Consider the following 24,087-nt stretch of genomic DNA (forward strand, 5'->3'; position numbering starts at 1 on the left):
GGGTGTCTCCATCCGTCCCATCACCATCACTCCCATTTTCCTCCTCCTCCTCCTCCTCCTCCTCCTCCTCCTCCTTCTCTTCCTCCTCTCCCCCCCCCCCGGCTCTGAAGTGTCCATGGTGGTGCTTGGAGTGGAGGTGGGGTTAACCCCAAGTATTGCATCCAGCTCTTTGTAGAATCGGCAGGTCGCGGGGGGAGCACCCGAGCAGCCATTTGCGTCGCGGGCTTTGCGGTAGGCACTCCGCAGCTCCTTCACTTTAATCCTGCACTGCAGGGCGTCCCAGTCACGGCCCCTTTCCATCATGTCCTTTGATACCTTCCCAAAGGTATCGTAATTCCTACGGCTGGAGCGCAGCTGGGACTGGACAGCTTCCTCCCCCAAAACACTGATGAGGTCCAGCAATTCGCCATTGCTCCATGCTGGGGCTCACTTGGCACGTGGAGGCATGGTCACCTGGAAAGATTCGCTGATAGCACTCCACGCCACACCGGGCTGAGCAAACAGGAAGGGGATTTTTAAAATTGCCAGGGAATGTAAAGAGTGGGTCAAATGGTTGGTTACCTGAGGCCAGGGCAGTAGAGTTTGAACTGATGACCAGAGTGGCTAGAACAGGCATTGTGGGATACTGCCGAATAATTCTGGAGGCCATTCACAGTGCATTGGGCGGCCACACTGGCGCCGCAGCGCTGCAGCGGCAGCGCAATACTCACTATTCCTCTCAGGGAGGTGGAGTACATGCAGTGCTGCAACCACGGAGATACAGCGCTGAAAATGCCTTGCCAGTATGGACGGGGAGTGAGTTACAGAGCTGGAGGCGGCTTTACAGCACTGTAACTCGCAAGTGTAGCCAAGGCCTAAAATAGGAAAAGAGCAAGTTAAGAATTACTTAGGTCTTGGCTACACTGCCACTTTAGAGCACTGAAACTTTCTCACTCATCGGGTGTGAAAAAACACACCCCTGAGCAATTTAAGTTTCAGCGCTCTAAAGTGGCAGTGTTGATCCTTGAGAACTCGTGGAGGACAGGAGAGATCCCAGAGGACTGGAAAAGAGCAAATACAGAACCTATCTATAAAAAGGGCCCGAAGCCTGAACCAAGCTAAGAGTTAAGTCCGTAACCATTGTAATTGAGGAAGGAGTTGGGCCAAGGGGCGGGGAGAGGGAAAGGCAATGGAAAGCCCCAGAAGCGGGAACTATTTGCAATATGTGCTTATGCTTTGAAATATTATAACTGCTTGTGTGGAACAATAATGTAACCCATAAGTGTGAAGCAATTTTAAATGTAACTTATGCCCTCCCCTATATCAATTGTGTAGCTACCCCCATTGTGTAACTGTACCCCATAAAGGGCAATTGTGTAATAAGCACCCCATAAAAGGCAAAGTTGTAACCGCGTTGAAAACCACCAAAAAGCCCTTAACGTAAATTGCACCCATACCAAGGCAAGGTTGCAAAAGAACGCTGGAAAGTACTAAAAGACCCTAACTCTCTTATTCCTAATAAGGTCACTATTACTCAAGTGTGTGTAATTTAATTGCTAATAAGGCTATAATTACTTAACTGTGTGTAATTTGTTTGTGGTTTTAAGCTTTAAAAGCCTCTGTATGCTTTACTTCAGGGGAGCAGTTCCTATTGCTGCTACCCCCAACGCGTTGGTGTGTATTCAATAAACGGGCCTCAGGCTGAGTCTTGGAACCAAAAATGATGCGTGGGTGAATTTTTCCACAACAACATGATAACAAGCCCAAGCTGTAGATGTCATATATCTCAGCTTTAGTAAGGCTTTTGATATTGTCTCACATGATCTCATAAACAAACTAAGGAAATATAGCCTAGATCAGGGGTTGGCAACCTGCGGCACGCATGCCAAAGGCGGCACACCAACTGATTTTTAGTGGCAGTCTGCTGCCAGCTGGGGTCCTGGCCGCCGGCCCCGCTCAACCCTTTGCCAGTCTGGGGTTCTGGCCGCCGGCCCTTGTAAATGTAAAATGTATTACTGGCATGCAAAACCTTAAATTACAGTAAATAAATGAAGACTTGGCACACCACTTCTCAAAAGTTGCCGACCCCTGGCCTAGATGAACCTACAATAAGGTAATACACAACTGGTTGGAAAACAACCGAGCTGGAAGAGTATATCTAGTGGGGTCCTTCAGGGATCTGTCCTGGGTCCGGTTCTGTTCAATATCTTCATCAATGATCTAGATAATGGCATAAAGAGTACACTTATAAAGTTTTCACACAATACCAAGCTGAGAGAGGTTGCAAGTGCTTTGGACCAGTGGCTCTCAACCAGGGGTCCGAGGGCCCCTAGGGGCCACGAGCAGGTCTCAAGGGGCCCGCCAAGCAAGGCCGACATTAGACTTGCTAGGGCCCAGGGCAGAAAGCTGAAGCCCTGCCACACAGGACTGCAGCCTGGGCCCCAAATCCCAATGTCCAAGGCTGAAGCTGAAGCCTGAGCGACTTAGCAATTGCCCTGCTTCCTACTCCTTAATGCTGGTCCTGGCTTTTATCTGGAGAAAGAAAGAAGAAGGTTGAGAACCCCTGCTTTGGAGGAAAGGATAAAAATTCAAAATGATCTGGACAAACTGGAGAAATGGTCTGAAGTAAATAGGATGAAATTTAATAAGGACAAATGCAAAGTAATCTACGTAGGAAAGAACAATCAGTTGCACAAATACAAAATGGGAAATAACTGCCTAGGAAGGAGTACTGTGGAAAGAGATCTGGGGGTTATAGTGGACCACAAGCTAAATATGAGTCAACAGTGTAACACTGTTGCAAAAAGAGCAAATATCATTCAGGGATGTATTAACAGGAGTGTTGTAAGCAAGACACGAGAAGTAATTCTTCCACTCTGCTCAGCGCTGATTAGGCCTCAACTGGAGTACTGTGTCCAGTTCTGGGCACCACATTTCAGGAAAGATGTGGACAAATTGGAGAAAGTCCAGAGAAGAGCAACAAAAATAATTAAAGGTCTAGAAAACATGAGCTATGAGGGAAGATTGAAAAAAATCGGCTTTGTTTAGTCTGGAGAAGAGATGACTGAGCGGGGACATGGTAACAGTCTTCAAGTATGTAAAAGGTTGTTACAAAAAGGAGGGTGATAAATTGTTCTTCTTAATCACTGATGACAGGTCAAGAAGCAATGGGCTTAAATTGCAGCAAAGGAGATTTACATTGAACATTAGGAAAAACTTCCAAACTGTCAGGACAGTTAAGCAAGGGAACAAATTACCTACAGAGTATGTGGAATCCTGTCACTGGAGGTTTTTAAGAACTGGTTAGCCAAACACCCATCAGTGATGGTCTACTTAGTCCTGCTGCAGTGCAGTGGACTAGACTACCTGTTAAGGTCCTTTCCAATCCTACATTTCTATGATTTCTATTATTCAGTGATGCCCTTAGATTTTCTACAAATTCCATCAGGTAGCAATTTAAGGATGAGTCCTGGCTGCCAGAATAAGTTAAAAGCTTTAAAAAGCCTATGAAACAGCCTCATAACCTACCCCGATTCTTGTTTCTCCTGCTTGTTAATAAACAGCTGTAGGACATCAGTGAAGAATCCTAGCAATGGTACTGGTTCATTGCTAGATAGAAATGGTGGAACTATCAATAAGAAAAGGCAAAAGTGTTTGATAAATATTTCTGTTCCATATATGATGTAGTCATATCATATGATAACACTCTTTCCCTTGCACTAGTATCTCAGGAGGATTTTAAACAGCAGCTACTAAAGTTAGACATTTTAAATCAGCAGGTCCAGATAACTTGCATCCCAGAGTTTTAAAAGAGCTGGCTGAGGAGCTCCCTGGACTGTTAATGTTGATTTTCACTAAGTCTTGGATTACTGGAGAAGTTCCAGAAGACTGGAACAAAGCCAATGTTGTGCCAATATGCCAATCAACATGGGATTATGGGAAATCATTCCTGTCAAACTAAAGTTGATATCTTTATTTGATGAGATTACAAGTTTGGTTGATAAAGGTAATAGTGTTGATGTAATATACTTAGACTTCTGCATGGCGTTTGACTTGGTATGGCATGCCATTTTAATTAGAAAACTAGAAAAATATAATATTAACCCAGCACACATTTTAATGGATTAAAAACCAGCTAACTGATAGATGTCAAAATGTGATTGTAAACAATGAATCATCATCAGACAGGTGTGTTTCCAGTGGGGTCCCTCAGGGATCAGTTCGCAGCCCAATAAGGTTTGCAGATGACACAAAAATTGGGGGAGTGGTAAATAATTAAGAGGACAGGTCACTGATCCTGATCGCTTGGTAAAATGGGTGCAATCAACCAATATGAGCTTTAATACAGCTAAATATAATGGTATACATCTGGGAACAAAGAAGATAGGTCGTAGTTACAGGATGAGGGACTCTACCCTGGGAAGCAGTGGCTGAAAAAGATTTGGGGGTCATAGAGAATAATCAGCTGAACATGAGCTGCCATTGTGATGCTGTCAATCCTGGGATGCATAAACAGGGGAATCTAGAGTAGGAGCAGAGAGGTTATTTTACCTCTGGATTTGGCACTGGTGTGACCACTGCTGGAATCCTGTGTCCAGTTCTGGTGTCCCCACTTCAGGAAGGAGGTTGATAAATGGGAGAGGGGTCAGAGAAGAGCCATAAAAATGATTAAAGGATAAGAAAAGGTCCCTTGCATAGGAGTGCAATCTATTTAGTTTAACAAACAGAAGGTTAAGGGGGAACTTGATCACAGTCTGTAAGTACCTACATGGGGAACAAATGTTCTTTCTCAGGCCCCAAGGAGAACATCATCATACCCCTGTCACTCAGACTTGTAGCCTGGGCACCATCTTCAACTCTGCCCTCTCTCTAGCTCCTCACCTCCAGGCTGTGTCTAAACCTTGCTGCTCCCTTTCCTTTCCATCCATGCAGCTAGCTCTCTCCTCCAGGCTCTCAGCATCTCATGCCCTCCTCTTGTCTGGTCTGGACACATCCCACCTCACCCCCACTCAGATCCATTCACAATGCTCCTGAAAATTTTCCCGGCCTGTCACTTGGACCATGTCACCCCTCTGTGCAGCCCTGCTCTGGCCAATGGTGCCAGCCCCAAGCAAATCACCCCTTTGCCAGATTTTCCAGAAAGCCCCTTTGCACTTTCTCCCATGCTGCCCACTAACATGGGAGGAGCTGCACAAACCCCCTCATTGATCCCTCAAACCCTTCCTTACCACTCCGCTCTGCAGGAAGGCCAACAGAAGCCTGGACAATGGCTCGGCTGTCTGCAATTAGCTCACTGGGTTCCAATCTGTTTGTTCCACTGTCTCGCCTCTGACACCAAGATTGCAAGCTTTCTGTCTGTACAGCACCTAGCACAATGGGGCCTTGGTCCATGATTGGCACCCCTTGGCCCTACAGCAATACAGAACTGACACAGACAGGCAGGGGCACACTCAGTCACCACCTCACTATGTCTCTTTCTTTCATGCACATACAATCACCCATGGTGCATGCACACAGTCACACACACGCATACACCTAGTCACACACACACGCACAAGGTCACATTCACATGCTTTCAGTCACATAGCATCTCACATATGCTCCCCAGTACACTCGTCCTTTCCCAGGCAGATAGTGGGAGAGGTTTCTGTACCACTCCTGTTTGGTCCTGGAGGGGCTGAAGAGGGGTAGTGGTGAGAGATGCCCATTAGCAGAACATCCTGCCCTTGCACCCTCACCACTGCTGGGACGCTTTGCTGTTTAATCCTTTTGTCTTTCAATTATTTGGTGTTTTTTCTTTTAAACGAAAAAGAAAAATCATGAACAACCTAAACAGTAAAACCAAGCGGTGGGTGAGAGGCAGCCCGGCCCATGGGAGACCTGCCATGTGGGGTACAAACAACATGTGAGTGCTGCACACTCCATGCTCTCAGGAGGGCTGTGCGAGTGCTAATCAGAGCCAATATTTCATAGCTTACGGGCTTGGATAGCATCACAGTGCTTCAGGCAAGGTATTCGGCTGTTGCATCATTGAAGCCCTGGGACTCCACATAAGAAGAGCAGGAATCAAAGTGAATAACAGAAACTTAGCCAAGAATGTGCATACTCAGAGCAGCACAGCCGCCTCTGCAGACAGCCAGGTACTGCATCTTACTGTGCCCATGTTAAGCAGCCACCTCTGCGGGTGCATACAGGATCTCACTGCTGCCTCTGCTCTGCCAAGTGCTCTAAACGGCAGCACAGGTGCCTTGCTGGAAAGGGAAGGCAGGTTACTGCTGGGAAGCAGTAGTGGGAGTGGGACTTGCCCTGAGGCAGAGCTGAGGTGCTGGCAGTTAAGGAGGGCCTGGCCTACATCACTTTGGAAAATGAGTCTTTAGGTCAGATTTGTAACAGTATTTAGGGATCTAGTGGGACTTTTCAATGCATGGCGGTGCCCAGCACCCTGGACGTCTGGCTCCCTGGGTGTCTGGCTCCTGGATGTATGGCGCCTGGGTATCTTTACAAATCTGGCTCTTAGGGACCTGAGTCACCAACCTGCTTTTGAAAATGGTCCCCAGGCCATGGTTCCAGAGGACTGGGAATAGCACTGTGTCACTGATACAGCAGGCCCCAGTCTTAGCTGCAAAGCCAGACGGGCTTTCAGCGAGGGCGAGTCTCAGACACTCAAAGGGTAGCGGAAAATCAATAGCAGCTGGGCACTTAACCTCTTCCGCCTTTGAAAGTCCCATCTCAATGGCAAAATCCCTGCAGGCTGGTTATTCCATTGCCACTCTCCCCTCTCAGCGCTGGGACCAGAGCCCAGGAGCCCTGATCACCAGTGTTCTGCTGCTGCCTATCAAATGGTTTGTGACCTACTGGCCAAGGGAGGGCGAAGTCCTCCTGGGCACTGGCTGACAGGGGCAACAGGCACTCAAGTGGCTGAGGCCTATATAGGCTGTAGGGGCAGGGCCTGAGCCCTGCTGTCTCTGGGTGCATATGACGGAATTGATTTTTCCAGCTTTCTCTCCAATTCACTCTGTGAGAACAGCCATTCAAACTGGTCTGCTGGTCAAAGCCACTCCAGCCCAGGCCCCAGCCAAGCCCCAGTGCCCGGTTTGGGTCCCTGGCACTCCGTCACTGTGTGGGTGTCACGCTGGCAGGACTGAGAGTTCTGCCTGGGGAGCTGCACAGGTGAGCCAGGCATGTGTGGATCTGGTTACCCTGCACAGTTCACACGGATGCTGGGTCTTCACTGGGCTCTGCGCCAATGTGGAGACAAGGCCTTTTATTTGCTCCACGGTCTCTAGGATAGTGCCATGCCTGCCCTCCTCGTCTTGCAACACTCTCTGCACTCCCTAGCAAGTGTGCAAATGACCAGACAGCTACACTCTGACCATGCAGACCTTCCATCCCTGGTGCTCCATAGGCCAGCCTAGAGGTGCCTATTCTCAGCACTGACATGCAGGCAGTGTCGGGATGTCGAAGTGGGATACAGGGTGAATGCAACACATACTGCAGGGAGTTCCACACACGGTGCTGTCCTGCAGGCTTTCAGTGACTGAGTCTGTCCCTGCTCTTTGTGATCAGAGCGGGGAAAGGCGTTCTCTGAACAATACTCCATTAGAGGGGACAACTCCTGCCTGGAGAGGGTAAAAGGTACTTATGTTGACACAACTGAGCTTTTCAGACTGGCTGGGCGTTAGCCACCAATAGCTGGGAATTCAGTTTCCTTGTGTGAGGCAAAGCTGCTGTAGACAGAGCGAGCAACGCATCAGGGAACGCCAGAGTGGTCAGCGCCTGCCTTCCCTGGGAAGGGGATCAGCACCAGGATCAGATGCTTGGAGGCTAGTAGTGGCGAAATGCAGCTGCTTTCTGAGTGAAACCTTGCTGCTGACTTGGCTGCTGTTACCCACTCAGCAGTGCCAAGTTCTAGGGGCTCTGGGGCATGGCACAGGGGAGGGGATATCCTCAGGGCTGCCCGGGGGGGGGGGGCAAGTGGGGCAATTTGCCCCGGGCCCCGCAGTGGCCCCACGGCGGTCCGGGTCTTTGTTGGCATTTTGGCAGCAGGGGGCCCTTCAGTCGCTCCGGGGCTTCGGCGGCATTTCAGCGGCTGGTCCTTCAGTGCTGTCGAAGACGCGGAGCGAGTGAAGGGCCCTCTGCCGCCAAAATGCCGCCAAAGACCCGGACCGCCGCCGGGTGAGTACAAGCGCCGCAGCTCCCCCGCTTTGCCCCAGGCCCCCTGAATCCTCTGGGTGGCCCTGGATATCCTGAGTACCCACCCTTGGAGTGGGGACAGCGACTTGGGGCCTGTAGCTGCTGTATGCCTACCCTTGTGTTTGTGATTCGCTGGTGCCTGGAGCCCCATTCCTGCCCACACACTTGTCACTTGGAGCAGCTCCAAGATGCTGCGCAGAGTGAGCTGTGGAACGGTGAGATCTGAGCAGCCTCCCCTCTTCCTGCCGCTCCCCAGCCCTCCTTGTCGCACTCACACATCCCGAGCTCCTGGGGGGCGGGCCTGTCTCCGGCTGTCTTTGCAGTGCCTGGGGTAGGCTGGAGGGGATCACAGACGTTATCAGAACCAGCACACATTGTATTCACTGGCTGGATCATGCCAGCCTGGCATGGCATGGGATCCCTTTGGTAATGTGCGGTCCTCGATGGACGGCATGAATGCTCACCTTGGTCACATGCTAGACTTTCTGTTCCCTCATTGGCTAACTGGCTCTTGACTACTGTGATAGATGAACAGCGCATGCCTGGAAAAGGCTTGGGATGATGGTTCTTTCACCAAATAACAAGCAGGTCCCGGCACAGGTAGGGCTCTAGCTGCTCCGCAGCTGGCAGTTGGCTGCAGAGCTGCCCTACCAATTCTTTTTTCAGTTACAAGTTTCTATTGGATTTTAGGTAAGCACAAAATGACAGAGGCTCCAAGGGGCTGCAGCAGCCCAGAGAAGATGAAGGAAAGAACTGAGAGTGGGGAAGAGAAGGGAAGAAATGCAGAAGTGGGGAGAGCAGGGCCCCAGGGAGGTTGGTGGCGGAAGGGGCATCATGACACAAAGGGATCTCAATCACACTGGCCAAGCAATACCAGCCCGGTGCCCCCAAGCCGCTGGAGCCTGGGCACTCTGACTGGCTCCCTTTCCGTGGCAGCTGTGCATGGGGGAGCTGAGGCAGCTCTCGGGAGGCTCAGCAACGCCAGTGTTATGCAGCCTGGAGTCCAGGAGGCACATGGTGAGGGTCCCATTCAGTGTAGGGAGTTCCTGTTTCTCAGCAGCCTGTGCCCCAGAGATGTGGAGAATTGTGGGGTCATCCCAATGGCTCTGATACCCGACTTAGGTGGAGGATGTACATGGGGGGAGATGAGCCCCAACTCAGCAGCTGTCCCCACTCTTGGGAGGCTCACACCTGGAGTCCCCCTCGGCCCCGGCTGCTCACGGCCTGGCCCTCCGTTCTGACAAGGCAGTGTCTGCCTCGTCCCTGCCAGGGACCTGGTGGGGGAGTTCTGGGCTGGGCCCATCTTTGCTTGGCTCTGCTGGCTGAGGGGGCTGAGTTGGGGTCTCTGCATTCTGGGCAGGTGGAGCCCCCTGGCGAGTGGAGATCGTGGGGTGGGGGGTGAGGACATGGCAGAAGCCCTCAGGGGGGCATTCTCGGGCCTGGCTGCCCCAACACTGGCCCTTCAACGTGCTATGCTCTGAGGTTGTGTTTGGGTTTGTTCACATGGGTTTAAGGAGCATCCTGCCATGGGACGTCTGTGCTTGGGATGCTGCCCCCAACCTGCCTATGAGTGGGCAGAGTGAGTGCCCAATCACCACCCAGCTCCCAGTACCCCTCCACAGCCAGGTCAGCCCAGACTGAACCCCCACACCGCGCCTGCCAGCAGAGATGGCAAGGCACAAGCCTCCCAAGGAGGGAGCCCTTGGCAGGTCACCCATGACGCTGGTGTGGGCGTGCGGACCCAGGGACACTAGCGTGACTCTGATGGGATGCTGGGATTGCACCTCTTGCCCCAGGGGGTTAACTGGAGGACAATGGTGGTGGCTGCACTAGCTCCCTGTGCCAAGGAGCCCAGCAATGCCAGCGCAAAGCCATGGCAATGTGAGGGCTGGCCCCTCACCCCTACCCTGCTCCACTGCCCAAAGGCAGCATGACTCTGCTGTCTGTGCTCCCCTGACATCCACCCTGCAGCATCGGGACCAGCGCCAAGTAGCATGAGCTCCTTCTGCTGGCTGGCAGATGCCTGAGCCTGGAGGGCTGAGAGCCTGGAAGCGATTCCACCTCCAGACTTTCTATGACCGGCCTTCAGCCTGGCACATGGGGGAGTCTGGCAGGGATGGCACATCGGACTGTGCAGGGGTAGCGCTGAGGGCGAATTAGGCCAGCCCCCGAGCAGGGTGGTACCACAACCATGTGCCCTGTACACTCTGTGAGCAGCATGGGGCCAGCAGCTCCTGCCAGGCCTGCCTGCTTGCCCCTGCCCAGGAAGACCAGGGCGTCATCCCCAGCCCTGCTCATGCCTGCTCCTGCTGATCCCCACAGCTTCCATTAGTTGCGGTTCCCAGCCAATGGAGGCTGCAGAGCCAGCACTCCGGGCAGGAGCAGCACACAGAGCCTCCCTGGCTGCTCATGCGCCTAAGGTTGCAGGGACCTGGCGGCCACTTCTTGGATCCTCACAGAGCTAGGGCAGGCAGGGAGCCTGCCTTAGCTGCAGGCCCCCACTGCGCCCCCTACCGGACTTTTAATGGCCTGGTTGATGGTGCCGACCGGAGCCGCCAGGGTCCCTTTTCATCCGGGCGTTCTGGTCAAAAACCAGATGCCTGGCAACCCTAAGCCCTGCTCTTCCTTTGGCTCCACACACACTCCTCTCCAGCAGCCTGTGGCTCAGGCAGTGGCGGGCTGATGCCTCTGCCCGTCCAGGTGAAGCTGGCAGCGGGAGCTGAGCCGGACTGGCAGGAAGCACCCAGAGCTGTTAACGACAATGTGTCCACCCATTTGTCTGTAATTAAAAGTTGTGTGTAGAGATTTCCTGTGACACGTCCCGCGAGTCCAGTTGCAGACACAGCGCTGCTGAAACCAGGAGATGCTAATGAGCTCGTCTGCATATTAAATACCTTGTTTACACACACAGACAACAGCCGGTGCTGCTCCGAGGGGAGGTGGGGAGAGTGTGCAGCAGTCCTACATGGCTCCCTGCCCCTGCAGCTCCCGGCCCGCCCGCCTGCTTGCGCCCAGGGAACCTGCCCAACCTGTTGCCGAGCTTTGGATTTGGGAAGGGCTGGAGCCCAATCCCCAGTGAGGCTGGGTCAGCCCTGGTGAAATTCCAGGACACTCTGCTCCTGGTCATCTCTTCCTGGCTCCCTGCACTCAGCATTACAGCCTCTGGCCCCCTCAGTGGGCACCTCACCCACTGCCCTGTCCCCACACAGCCCCCGTCTATCTGTCCTGTGGCCACTCTGCACAGCCCTCTGAGCTTCTCTGTGTGCAGCAGCCTACCCATAGCTCAGCCGGGCAAGGCTGGTGAGGACTTTCTGGGACTGGCCAAGCACCACACCGGTGCCAGATACTGCTGGGGCCTCCTCGGATGACACAGTGCCTAGCTGAGCTGGGAACGGGCCGCAGCAGCCCAGGAAGTCGGGCGGGCAGAGAGAGCCATGCAGAGGCTGGAAGGGCTGGCACTGACGTGGAAGAAGGATTGCACCTGCATCTGGATCCTGGTGGGCAGAAGGCATTTATGGGCCGGGTGGGAGGTTTACTCCAGGCTGTTTCTTGCATTCAGAGAATACCGCTCCCAGTGATGTCCTCCGTCCCTGGGAGACCCGAGCTCACCGCTCCAGGACAGCCTGCGACCCCACTACCACTGGCGGCCCTGGAGCTCGGGGCATGGCATCTGGCTGCAGGAAGGGGGCGCTTTTCCAAAGCAGACTGCCCCTGGCATTTCCCCCTTTTCTCTGGGTCCTTGGGTGGCACCCTGCGCTCTACCTGGCAAAGAGCTGGAGGGAGAAGAACCACAGCAGCATGGCACCAGCTCCTGGCAGCTGGTCCGGTAGGCATACGGCCACCTGCTGCAATGGCCCTGGTGCACTGGAGGAGGCCCTAAGAAGGGGAGCCCTGCGCTCTCCAGGGGACTCCTCCCTTACCTCAGGCAGGGATGGCAGAGCCCAGAGCTGAGGGGAGGGTGTACACTGCAGGAGGAGCTGAGGTCCCATCTCCAGAGCATGGTCCAGCATGAGAGCCCACCAGCACCCGCTGCTCACGCAGACCCCAGGCCAGCAGGGCCAGGTCCAGACTCTCACTGAAGTGGAGCCAGCCCACCGTCCCCCAGCCCTGCCCAACCCACTGCCCGCAGTGCTGCCCAGCATCCACCCCCAGCACTGCCCGACCCACCACTCCCCAGCGCTGCCCAGCACCCGCCCCCCCCCAGCACTGCCCGACACACCACTGCCCAGCGCTACCAGCACCCGCCCCCCCAGCACTGCCTGACCCACCACTGCCCAATGCTACCCAGCATCCACCCCCAGCACTGCCCGACCCACCACTGCCCAGTGCTGCCCAGCATCCACCCCCTAGCACTGCCTGACCCACCACTCCCCAGTGCTGCCCAGCACCCACCCCCCAGCACTGCCTGACCCAGCACTGCCCAGCATCCACTCCCCCAGCACTGCCCGACCCACTACTCCCCAGTGCTGCCCAGCATCCACCCCCAGCACTGCCCGACCCACCACTTCCTAGTGCTGCCCAGCATCCACCCCCCAGCACTGCCCGACCCACCACTCCCCAGTGCTGCCCAGCATCCACCCCCCAGCACTGCCCAACCCACCACTCCCCAGTGCTGCCCAGCACCCGCCCCTCCAGCACTGCCCGACCCACCACTCCCCAGTGCTGCCCAGCATCCACCCCCAGCACTGCCCGACCCACCACCACCTAGCGCTGCCCAGCACCTGCCCCCACAGCTGCTTATCACCTCTCCTGCAGCAGAGAGTGATGAACATGCCCAGCCCATGGGGCCCAGCCCTGTAGTTCCTCACGTAGCCAGGGCGCTTTTATTCCCAGACCAGGGCTGGAATGGACCATTGTGGCCCTCTGTCTGATGACTTCCCATACAGCACAGGCCAGAATGAATTCCTGATTGAACCGGCCTGAATTAATTCCTGTTTGAACCAGGGCAGATCCTTCAGAAAAATACCCAATCCTGAGTTAAAAATTCCCGCTGATGGTGAATCCCTGACCCTTGGTAACTATTCCAATGGTTAACTAGCTTCATGGCCTGCACTGTTTGTTCCTAGATGGACACAGTTACATTTAGCCACATTAGAACACAGATTATTTGTTTGTGCGCAGTTTCCCAAGGGATCCAGATCGCTCTGTATCAGTGACGTGTCCTCTACCACTCCCTCTGTCTTTGTGTCATCTACAAATTTTATCTGTGATGATTTCATGTTTCCTTCCACGTCATTGATAAAAATATTAAATAACATTGGACCAAGAACTAATCCCTGTGGGACCCCACTAGAAACACACCCATTCAATGATGATTCCCTGTTTACAGTTACATTTAGAGATCTATCAGTTAGCCGGCTTTTAATCCATTTAATGTGTGCCATGTTGATTTTGTGTCAGTCTAGTATTTTTTATCAAAATGTCATGTAGTACCAAGTCAAACTCCTTACAGGACCCTATTGCATCAACACTATTATCTTCATCAATCAAATTTGTATTCTCATCAAAAAATTGATTGCTCATAAACCCATGTTGACTGGCATTAATTATATTATGCTCCTTTAATTCTTTATTAATCAAATCAAGTATCTGCGGTTTCATTATTTTGCCCAGGCTCGATGTCAGGGTGACAGGCCTATAATTACCCAACTCGTCCCATTTACCCTTTTAAATGTTGGCACAACATTAGCTTTCTTCCAGTCTTCTGGAACTTCCCCAGTGATCCAGGGGTTACTGAAAATCAACATGTTCCATTGAGCTCTTCCGATGGCTCTTTTAAAACTCTTGGATGCAAGTTACTGGACCTGCTACTTTACACATGTTTAACTTTAGTTGCTGCTGTTTATCATCCTCCAGACATACTAGTGCAATGGGAAGAGTGTTATCATATAATAAGGCTGCATCACCTGTTTTTTCCCAAACACAGAACAGAAATTGGACACTTCTGCCTTTTCTGAATTATTATAGATAATTCTATGATTTCCATCTAGTAATGCACCAATGCCATTGTTAGTGTTCCTTTTGTTCCTAATATCTTAAAAAACTCCTTACTGTACTTAACTCTGCTGGCCAGCGACTTCTTCATGTGACCTTTTCTTTCCTTTACTAATGGGTCCAAAATCATGAGATTTTTATAAAGATGATCCCTTGGTTTTGCTCTGGGTTTTGATTATTGACCCAGCCTCCCCTTGCCCTGGTGTGTGGGTGACATTTATCCATGGAGGGGGTCTGTCCCCGTTGCGGGGGCCCTTATGCTGCCAGATGGAGCACAGCATCTGGGTTCTCCCCAGCCCCAGGCTAATTCATCCACCCCCCCAGCCCAAGCTCTGCTGCACCTGCAGCTCCAGGGGCCCTTCGCCCCATTCCCCTTTCCCAGGTCGGGGCTGCAGGGGTGGGGGGGTGAGGAGGGTGGAGGAGCAGGAAGCAGATTGACCCATTGCCCACAGGAGGGAAGGAGGGGCCAGGGCTGCCCTGAGCTGCTGGGCAGTTTCTGCTCCCTCCCCACTTCTTGTGTCAGCTGCTCCCCCCCCTCCCTGCACCCCAAAATCCCTATAGCTCCTGGCGAGGGCAGGGAGTTCTGCCTGTCTTCTGCACCCCCAGAGGCAGGCAGTGGGGCAGGCAGCCAATCAGAGGGAGTTTGCCCCAGTCCCAGGAGCTGGACCAGGATCTGCAGAGATGGTGGCAGTGTGGCCAGCACTGTACACTGCTTTGCCAGCCAGACAGCCAAAGAGTACTGCCCTCTTTCCAAATGGCTGACATGTCCTATGGCTCTCAATGGAATTGACGTCACGGTCCGCGCTTAGCAAAGATGGCCACTGCAGCCATTCACCTGCCCTTCACAGAGTTCCTCTCAGCCTCCTTCTGGCATGGGAGAGTGCCGCACTCACCGAGGGCAGCTTGGCGTCACGCCCATCGGGAACATAGCAGGAGGCCATTTGGGCAGAAGGCAGTGCATGTGCGTGTGGTGGGCACACATGCTGTGAACGTAGAGGCCAGGAGGGAGGGGCAAATCAGCAGGGGTGTGAGCAGGGCAACGCAGAGGTCAGCAGCCAGGGAAGACAGGTGTGGACCCCAGCTACCTTCCATTGCTCTGGCTACACAGAGAGCTGTAGATGCAGCACAAGTGTCCTGTCTCTGCTAGCTGCTCTGGGACAGCAGAGAGTGTGATGGACAATGTGCCCCTAAAAGCTAAAATAAACTGTTCAGGTTGGTTCTACAGACCTTCAGCCCCTTTGCAATAGCCCTCAAGAGTATTCTCTGAGCGGCTTGTTTACTGGTCATGGGGGAAATGGGTAGTACATTTTTAAAAGGGAAGTTTTGCTGTAGTGAATGTGGAGAGCACATAGCAGTAACCTACCTTACAGCGCAATAGGAGTTATTCCAGAAATGTGCATCACAAGGGCAGGGAATTCAGAGTTAAGGTTAAATGAAAAGAAACCTAGTCAAGTTAAGCAATGGAAATGCACCTAAACCACTGAACTCTGTCCTGCAGTGATGCCCTGAGGAAAAATTGCAATTCTAAGGAAGGGTAGAAGGGAGAACAGCAAAATAGAGACAATGGATTTCAGGAAGGCAGATTTTGGGAAGCTCAGAGAGCTGATAGGTAAGGTCCCATGGGAATCAAGACTGAGGGGAAAAACAACTGAGGAGAGTTGGCAGTTTTTCAAAGGGACACTATTAAGGGCCCAAAAGCAAGCTATTCCGCTGGTTAGGAAAGATAGAAAATGTGGCAAAAGACCACCTTGGCTTAACCACGAGATCTTGCACGATCTAAAAAATAAAAAGGAGTCATATAAAAAATGGAAACTAGGACAGATTACAAAGGATGAATATAGGCAAACAACACAGGAATGCAGGGGCAAGATTAGAAAGGCAAAGGCACAAAATGAGCTCAAACTAGCTACGGGAATAAAAGGAAACAAGAAGACTTTTTATCAATACATTAGAAGCAAGAGGAAGACCAAAGACAGGGTAGGCCCACTGCTTAGTGAAGAGGGAGAAACAGTAACAGGAAACTTGGAAATGGCAGAGATGCTTAATGACTTCTTTGTTTCGGTCTTCACCGAGAAGTCTGAAGCAATGCCTAACATAGTGAATGCTAATGGGAAGGGGGTAGGTTTAGCGGATAAAATAAAAAAAGAACAAGTTAAAAATCACTTAGAAAAGTTAGATGCCTGCAAGTCACCCGGGCCTGATGAAATGCATCCTAGAATACTCAAGGAGCTAATAGAGGAGGTATCTGAGCCTCTAGCTATTATCTTTGGAAAGTCATGGGAGACGGGAGAGATTCCAGAAGACTGGAAAAGGGCAAATATAGTGCCCATCTATAAAAAGGGAAATAAAAACAACCCAGGTAACTACAGACCAGTTAGTTTAACTTCTGTGCCAGGGAAGATAATGGAGCAAGTAATTAAGGAAATCATTTGCAAACACTTGGAAGGTGGTAAGGTGATAGGGAACAGCCAGCATGGATTTGTGAAGAACAAATCATGTCAAACCAATCTGATAGCTTTCTTTGATAGAATAACGAGCCTTGTGGATAAGGGTGAAGCGGTGGATGTGGTATACCTAGACTTTAGTAAGGCATTTGATACGGTCTCGCATGATATTCTTATCGATAAACTAGGCAAATACAAATTAGATGGGGCTACTATAAGGTGGGTGCATAACTGGCTGGATAACCGTACTCAGAGAGTTGTTATTAATGGTTCCCAATCCTGCTGGAAAGGCGTAACGAGTGGGGTTCCGCAGGGGTCTGTTTTGGGACCGGCTCTGTTCAATATCTTCATCAACGACTTAGATATTGGCATAGAAAGTACGCTTATTAAGTTTGCGGATGATACCAAACTGGGAGGGATTGCAACTACTTTGGAGGACAGGGTCATAATTCAAAATGATCTGGACAAATTGGAGAAATGGTCTGAGTTAAACAGGATGAAGTTTAACAAAGACAAATGCAAAGTGCTCCACTTAGGAAGGAAAAATCAATTTCACACATACAGAATGGGAAAAGACTGTCTAGGAAGGAGTACGGCAGAAAGGGATCTAGGGGTTATAGTGGACCACAAGCTAAATATGAGTCAACAGTGTGATGCTGTTGCAAAAAAAGCAAACATGATTCTGGGATGCATTAGCAGGTGTGTTGTGAGCAAGACACGAGAAGTCATTCTTCCGCTCTACTCTGCTCTGGTTAGGCCTCAGCTGGAGTATTGTGTCCAGTTCTGGGCGCCGCATTTTAAAAAAGATGTGGAGAAATTGGAAAGGGTCCAAAGAAGAGCAACAAGAATGATTAAAGGTCTTGAGAACATGACCTATGAAGGAAGGCTGAAAGAACTGGGTTTGTTTAGTTTGGAGAAGAGAAGACTGAGAGGGGACATGATAGCAGTTTTCAGGTATCTAAAAGGGTGTCATGAGGAGGAGGGAGAGAACTTGTTCACCTTAGCCTCTAAGGATAGAACCAGAAACAATGGGTTTAAACTGCAGCAAGGGAGGTCTAGGTTGGACATTAGGAAAAAGTTCCTAACTGTCAGGGTGGTTAAACACTGGAACAAATTGCCTAGGGAGGTTGTGGAATCTCCGTCTCTAGAGATATTTAAGAGTAGGTTAGATAAATGTCTATCAGGGATGGTCTAGACAGTATTTGGTCCTGCCATGCGGGCAGGGGACTGGACTCGATGACCTCTCGAGGTCCCTTCCAGTCCTATAATCTATGATTCTATGATTCTATGAAAATCAGGATAAAAAAGTCCAAAGGCTTTAAAAATTGATTTACTCTACCTGGGTCCACAAGTACTAACATGCACCAAACATGACTGTATGGCTATTGCATGGTGTCTCCAGGGCAGAGTTAAAGTTGTTTGGTGCCCTGATAGAGCATTTCTATAGCTTAACATGTTTGGACACCTTTTAAGATAAACATTACATGTTAGTTGAAGTCTCTTCTGGCCTTAAACTCTAGGAATTCCCTGGGCTGTTACTGCTAGTTTTTGGATAATTACATCCTTTCCTCGAGCCCAGCTCCCTTCCCCCATTACTGCTGCTCTGGGGATGAATAAGGAGCCCCTTTGTTGGATAGACTGTAGCTGGTTCTGGAGAGGAATTCCGAGCCTGGCCAGGATGTGATGGTAAAGACCAGGAATGGGGAGGGGGACCAGTCAAATCAAGATATCAAACAAGTCTTGTGGCTGAGCGTGCCTCTGTGGCAGATCCTGCCCCTGCCCCCAGCTAGTAGCACTGGGCTGAGCACAGAATCCTGTGCACTGCTGGAGTGGCAGCCCAGGAATCCCCTTGCCCTTTCTCCTCTCTCCCAACACTTGACTCTTCACAGTGGGGAGAGGAGAGAAACCCAGTGGGGAGAGCTCTGAGGGGCTGTGTCAGACTCTGTTGCAGGGCTCTGAGTGCCTGCTCTCTGTGCACCTGCAGGCCGGGACCCACACACAGACGCCAGGGCAACCAAGAGGCCATCTGCTGAGCCCCCTCACCCCAGGCCCTCTCTGCACTGAGTGGGAGGGAGCTGCTGACACGTGTGGCTCAGACTCCCTCTCCCAGCACAGCGGCCACTCCACTTCTCCCGCCTCCCAGGCTTGCAGCGCCAATCATCTGTTTGGTGCCGCAAGCCTGGGAGGGCAGGAGAATTAGAGCGGGGGCGGCATGCTTGGGGAGGAGGTGGAGCAGAGGTGAGCTGGGGTGGGGAGCTGTCGCACGGCTCCCTGGGGGAGCTGCCGGGGGGGGGGGGCGCCTCAGGGTAGGGGGGGGAGCTGCCGCGGGGGGTGGGAGGGGAGTGCCCGGAGAGCTCGGGGAGGGGTGGGGCACAAGGTGGAAGTTTCGCCTAGAGCGCGAAACTTCCTTGCACCGGCCCTAACTATATCTGTCTTACCCTGCATAGGCTGTCTCAGCAGCAGAGAACCCTTTGTCTCCCTGTTCAGAGTTCGGAAACAAAGCGGGGTTCGAGCAGGGCAATGCTTGCCTGGGAATGTCTTCAGAGTGCTGTAGGCAGTGTGTTGGGGGCTCTATGGGGGTGCTCTCCCCATACAGTCAGTGCTGGCTCCAGTGTCCCAACATGGTGCTAGGGGGAGCTGTGCTGCAAGGAGCTCACCAGGAGGAGTTCTCCCCACACAGTCAGTGCTGACCCCAAAATGCCCCAGAGCCATGCTAGGATAAGTGAGGGCTCTGGATGACTCGGTACAGGCGGAAGGTCTTAGCCAACTTTTCCCTGGCTCGAGGTGTCCCTTGCAATTGGCCACTAGGACTTTCCCATGAGAAGTAGTAGGCAGAACAGCCGTTGTGCGTGTGTCTGTGCGCATATGTGTCAGTGTGTGCGTGTGTTTGTGCATGTGTGCATCTGTGTCTGTCTCTCTGTGTGTCTGTGCATGGGTGTGTGTGTGTCAGTGAGTGTGCCCATGTGTGTGTGTCTGTCAATGAGTGTGCCTGTGTGTGTTGCTGGTTCCCAGTGTCCCTGATGGCCCTGATCTCACACTGCAGCCTGCCTCTTGCCTGCAGCCTTGTACAGCATTAAAAGGTCCAGAGAGAGCTGTGTGAAATTATAATCAGCCTCCAACTGACACGTCCAGCTCTTTAAATAGCCCCTATACCCGAGGGCCCTTTGCACCATCCCCTGACTGCAGCACTGAGCACACAGCTCACATGGACCATGGGGGGAGGGATAGCTCAGTGGTTTGAGCATTGGCCTGCTAAACCCAGGGTTGAGAGTTCAATCCTTGAGGGGGCCACTTGGGGATCTGGGGCAAAAATCAGTATGTGGTCCTGCTAGTGAAGGCAGGGGGCTGGACTTGATGACCTTTCAAGGTCCCTTCCAGTTCTAGGAGATGGGGTATCTCTATTTATTTATTATTGATCTGTGAGTGATGTGGAAAGAGCCAGCGCCAGCCAAACGCCCAGCTGGCCCGTTCACTCGACTCGTTGCACCCTGGACAGGCCCTGCCTGCCCATCCCTCGCTGGGGTAACTTAGTCACCAGGCACCCTGCTTCACAGCTATTTCCCCTCACTGCTGGTCTGCCTGGGAGCTGGGTTAAAATTGAGGTGGTGGTAAGGGGGGCACAAGGAGAGGGGTTTGCAAAGCCATGGCACATGACAGAGGTTATGTGTCCCTCTTCACAGCAGGCCCATCTGCCTGCCCCCATTCCACTCCCTCCCACTGGCCTATTCCAGTCTCCCCAGCCCCACAGCTGATCCACCTGCCCCAGTTCCACCCTGACCCCTGGCCACCCATCCCAGTTCCACCCCCACCTGTCTAGTCCAGTTCAATCCACTACTCCTGGCCCGCCCACCCCAGTTCCCCTCCACCCCGTAGGCCCACCCATGCTCTGCTTTGCAGGGAGCTGCCAGTTGCAGGCATTTTAAATGTTAATGACGACATTTCAGATTTGTAGTGGAAACTAATTAAAATTGTTATTGTTAGCGGGTTTGAATTGCCCAGGTGTGAATCATTATCCTCATTAAAATAATCAGGGAGACGGGGATGTGACAGGAGAGCAGATGGATGGGAAACGGTATGATCCCGCAGCCCAGGCAGGAGAGAGCCCTGCTCCCTCTTGAGGGGCTGAAACTTCCCCACCCCTGGGCTCACCCTTCTGAGCCGGGCCCAGGCTGCAGGGATCGCCTTGAATCATGGCAGGGCCCCCCCTTGGATCTGGGCCCAGGGCCCCCAGTCAGGTTGGGGCTCATGCAGCAGGACCTCCATAGGTCTGGGCCAGGGCCCCTACTTGATCCAGGGCTCACACTAGACAGCAGAGAAAGCAAAGCCCAAACGTTTGAATCTGACTGTGGAGTGAGCAGCACTGGTCCTGGGCACGGGGGAAGGGCAGGGAAGTCCTGCGGCAGGAGGGGCAGGGCCCAGGGTGGTTCTGTAGTGACTTCTCTTGGGGCACAGAGCCCCCCTGTGGTGGTGGATCCATCCCTCATCATACTCCATCACCCCCACCCCTGCTCCATCCCACTCCCTCCTGCTTTGCTAGCTGGACAGAGGGGCTGAGAGAAGCAGAGGCTGCCCTGAGTGCATGAGGCCTGAGTGATGGCCCACTGCAGGGCTTAGGCACTGATATACCCACACTGCCTGCCTGGATCCACTGCAGCTTGTGCTGCCCGTTCTGGCCTCCTCTGCCACCGGCCTGGGCTTCTCCCGGCATGGGGTGCCCAAGGGGTGCAGGGGATCCAGTCTGCTAGTGCCAGGGGATGCAGTGAATTCTCTCGTCCCTGTCACTGGCTGACATGGCTCCAGTGCCAGCAGCTGCTCTCCAGCCCTGCACCCAGCTGAGTGGCGGGTGCTCCAGAGTGGCTGTTCTCTCCTTGTTATGCAGGGCAGGTTCAGTGGGTTGCTAAGGCGCTTATGTAATATACATCCTGTGATTTGCTCCTGGCTGCTCCCAGGGAGCTGCCTCCTGCAGTGCCAATGGTGGGGGTGGGATGCCTTGCCCTGGGGCCTGCATCCAAGGCGAGATGGGCTCAGGGCTGTGTGTGGAACTCCCCCTCCATAAACTACAAACTGAAGAACAGCGACCAGCCCTGAGGAGCCCTCCAGCACTGTCACCCCCAGGTAGGGCTGCCAACTTTCCGACTGCAGAAAACCAAACATCCTTGCCCCGCCCCCTGCCCCTTCCCGAGGCCCTGCCCCCCCTTGCTCACTCCACCCCCCCCCTCCATTGATTGCTCTCCCTGACCCTCTGCTCACTCACTCATTTTCACCGGGCTGGGCAGTGGGTTGGGGTGTGGGCTGCAGCCAGAAATAAGGGGTTTGGAATGTGGGAGGGGGCTTCGGGCTGGGGCAAGTAGATAGGGAAGGGGTACAGGTTGTGGGCTGTGAGTGCAGGCTTTGGGGTGGGGCCAGAAATGAGGGGTTCAGGGTGCGGAGGGAGGCTCTGGTCTGTGGCAGAGGGTTGGGGTGCGGTGGGGGTGAGGGCTCTGGCTGAGGGTGTGGTCTCTGGTCTGGGGCTGGGGATGAGGGATTTGGGGATGCAGGAAGGGGTGCAGGCTCTGGGATGGAGTTTGGGTGCTGGAGGTGGCTCAGGGCTGGGGCAGGGGGTTGGGGTATGGGAGGGGTTGGGGGTGTAGGCACTGGGAGGGAGTTTGGGTGCGGGAGGGTGCTCAGAACTGGGGTAGGAGGTTGGGATGCAGGAGTGGGGTGCAGGGTGGGGCTCCAGGAGCGGGTTTGGGTGTGGGAGGGGGCACCGGGCAGGGGTAGGTGGTTGGGGTGCAGGAAGGGATTTGGGGTGTAAGCTCTGGGCGGTGCTGATCTCAGGCAGCTCCCGGAAGTGGCGACATGTCCCCACGGCCCCTAGGAGCCACCAGGAGGGAACGCGGCCCCAGGCCCTGCAGGAGCTGGCAGGAGGGAACGTGGCCCCTGGCCCTGCGGCAGCTGGCAGAAGGGAATGCGGCCCCTGGCCCCGCGGGAACCGGCAGGAGGGAATGCAGCCCCTGGCCCTGTGAGAGCCAGCAGGAGGGAACATGGCCCAGACCCCGCTAGAACCGGCAGGAGGGAATGTGGCCTCAGGCTCTGTGGGGCCAGCAGGAGGGAATGCGGCCCCTGGCCCTGCATGGGAGCCAGCAGAAGAGAATGTGGCCCCAGGCCCTACTAGAGCTGGTAGAAGGGAGCGCAGCCTCTGGCCCCATGGGAACCATCAGGCAGGAACATGGCCCCAAGCCACACTAGAGCCATCAGGAAGGAACACGGCCCTAGGCCCCATGGGAGCCAGCAGGAGAGAATGCGGCCCCAGGGCCTGTGGGAGCCAGCAGGAGGGAGCGCTGCCTCTGGCCCTGCTAGAGCCGGCAAGAGGGAACTTGGCCCAGATCCCGCTAGAGCTGGCAGGAGGGAATGTGGCCCCAGGGCCTGCTAGAACCGGCAGCAGGTAACGCTGCCTCTTTCTCCATGGGAGCCAGCAGGAGGGAACGCGGCCCCAGACCCCACTAGAGCCAGCAGGAGGGAACATGGCCCCAGCACCCACTAGAGCGGGAGGAGAGAACGTGGCCCGAGGCCCCGCTAGAGCTGGCAGAAGGGAACAGGATCCCTGGCCCCGCGGGAGGGTACGCAGCTTGAAACCCCATAGGACCAAGCAGGAGAGAACGCAACCCTGGCTAGGGTTACCATACGTCCGTTTTTTCCCGGACATGTCCGGCTTTTCGGCAATCAAACCCCCGTCCGGGGGGAATTGCCAAAAAGCCGAACATGTCCGGGAAAATGCCGGCCGGGCACTTCCCCTCCCGTGGCTGCTCTGCTCCTCCCCTGACTCTTCGGCTCTGTTTAAGAGCCGAGCTGCCCGAGCGCTATGGGCTTCAGGCAGCCCCCTTGCCTCCGGACCCCAGCCACTGGCCGGGCACTTCCCCTCCCGGGCTCCGGCGGCGCAGGGTCCGGAGGCAGGGGGGCTGCCCGAAGCCGGTAGCGCTCGGGCACCTCGGCTCTTAAACAGAGCCAAAGAGTCAGGGGAGGAGCAGAGCCTCTGGCCGCGGTGGCTCTGCTCCTCCCCTGACTCTTCGACTCTGTTTAAGAGCCGAGCGCTACGGGCTTTGGGCAGCCCCCATGCCTCCGGACCCTGCGCCGCCGGAGTCCGGGAGGGGAAGTGCCCGGCCGGGGGCACAGGGTCCGGAGGCATATGGGGCTGCCTGAAGCCCAAGCGCTACCGGCTTCACGGTTTACCGGGCAGCCTCCAGACCCTGCGCCCCCGCCTGGGCGCTTCCCCTCCCGGGCTCCAGCTGCGCTGCGGAAGCGCTGGCCGGGGGCGCAGGGTCTGGGGGCTGCCCGGCAAACTGTGAAGCCGGTAGCGCTCGGGCAGCCCTTTTCGTGTGGCTGGGAGTGGGAGGGAGGAGGGGGCAGAGTTAGGGCGGGGAAGGGGCGGAGTTGGGGCAGGGCTGGGGGTGGGAAATGGGCGGGGCCAGTGCCCCGTGGAGGGTCCTCTTTTTTTATT

This window comes from Chrysemys picta, chromosome 8 (assembly GCF_011386835.1).
Source record: "Chrysemys picta bellii isolate R12L10 chromosome 8, ASM1138683v2, whole genome shotgun sequence".
NCBI classification, from domain to species: domain Eukaryota; kingdom Metazoa; phylum Chordata; order Testudines; family Emydidae; genus Chrysemys; species Chrysemys picta.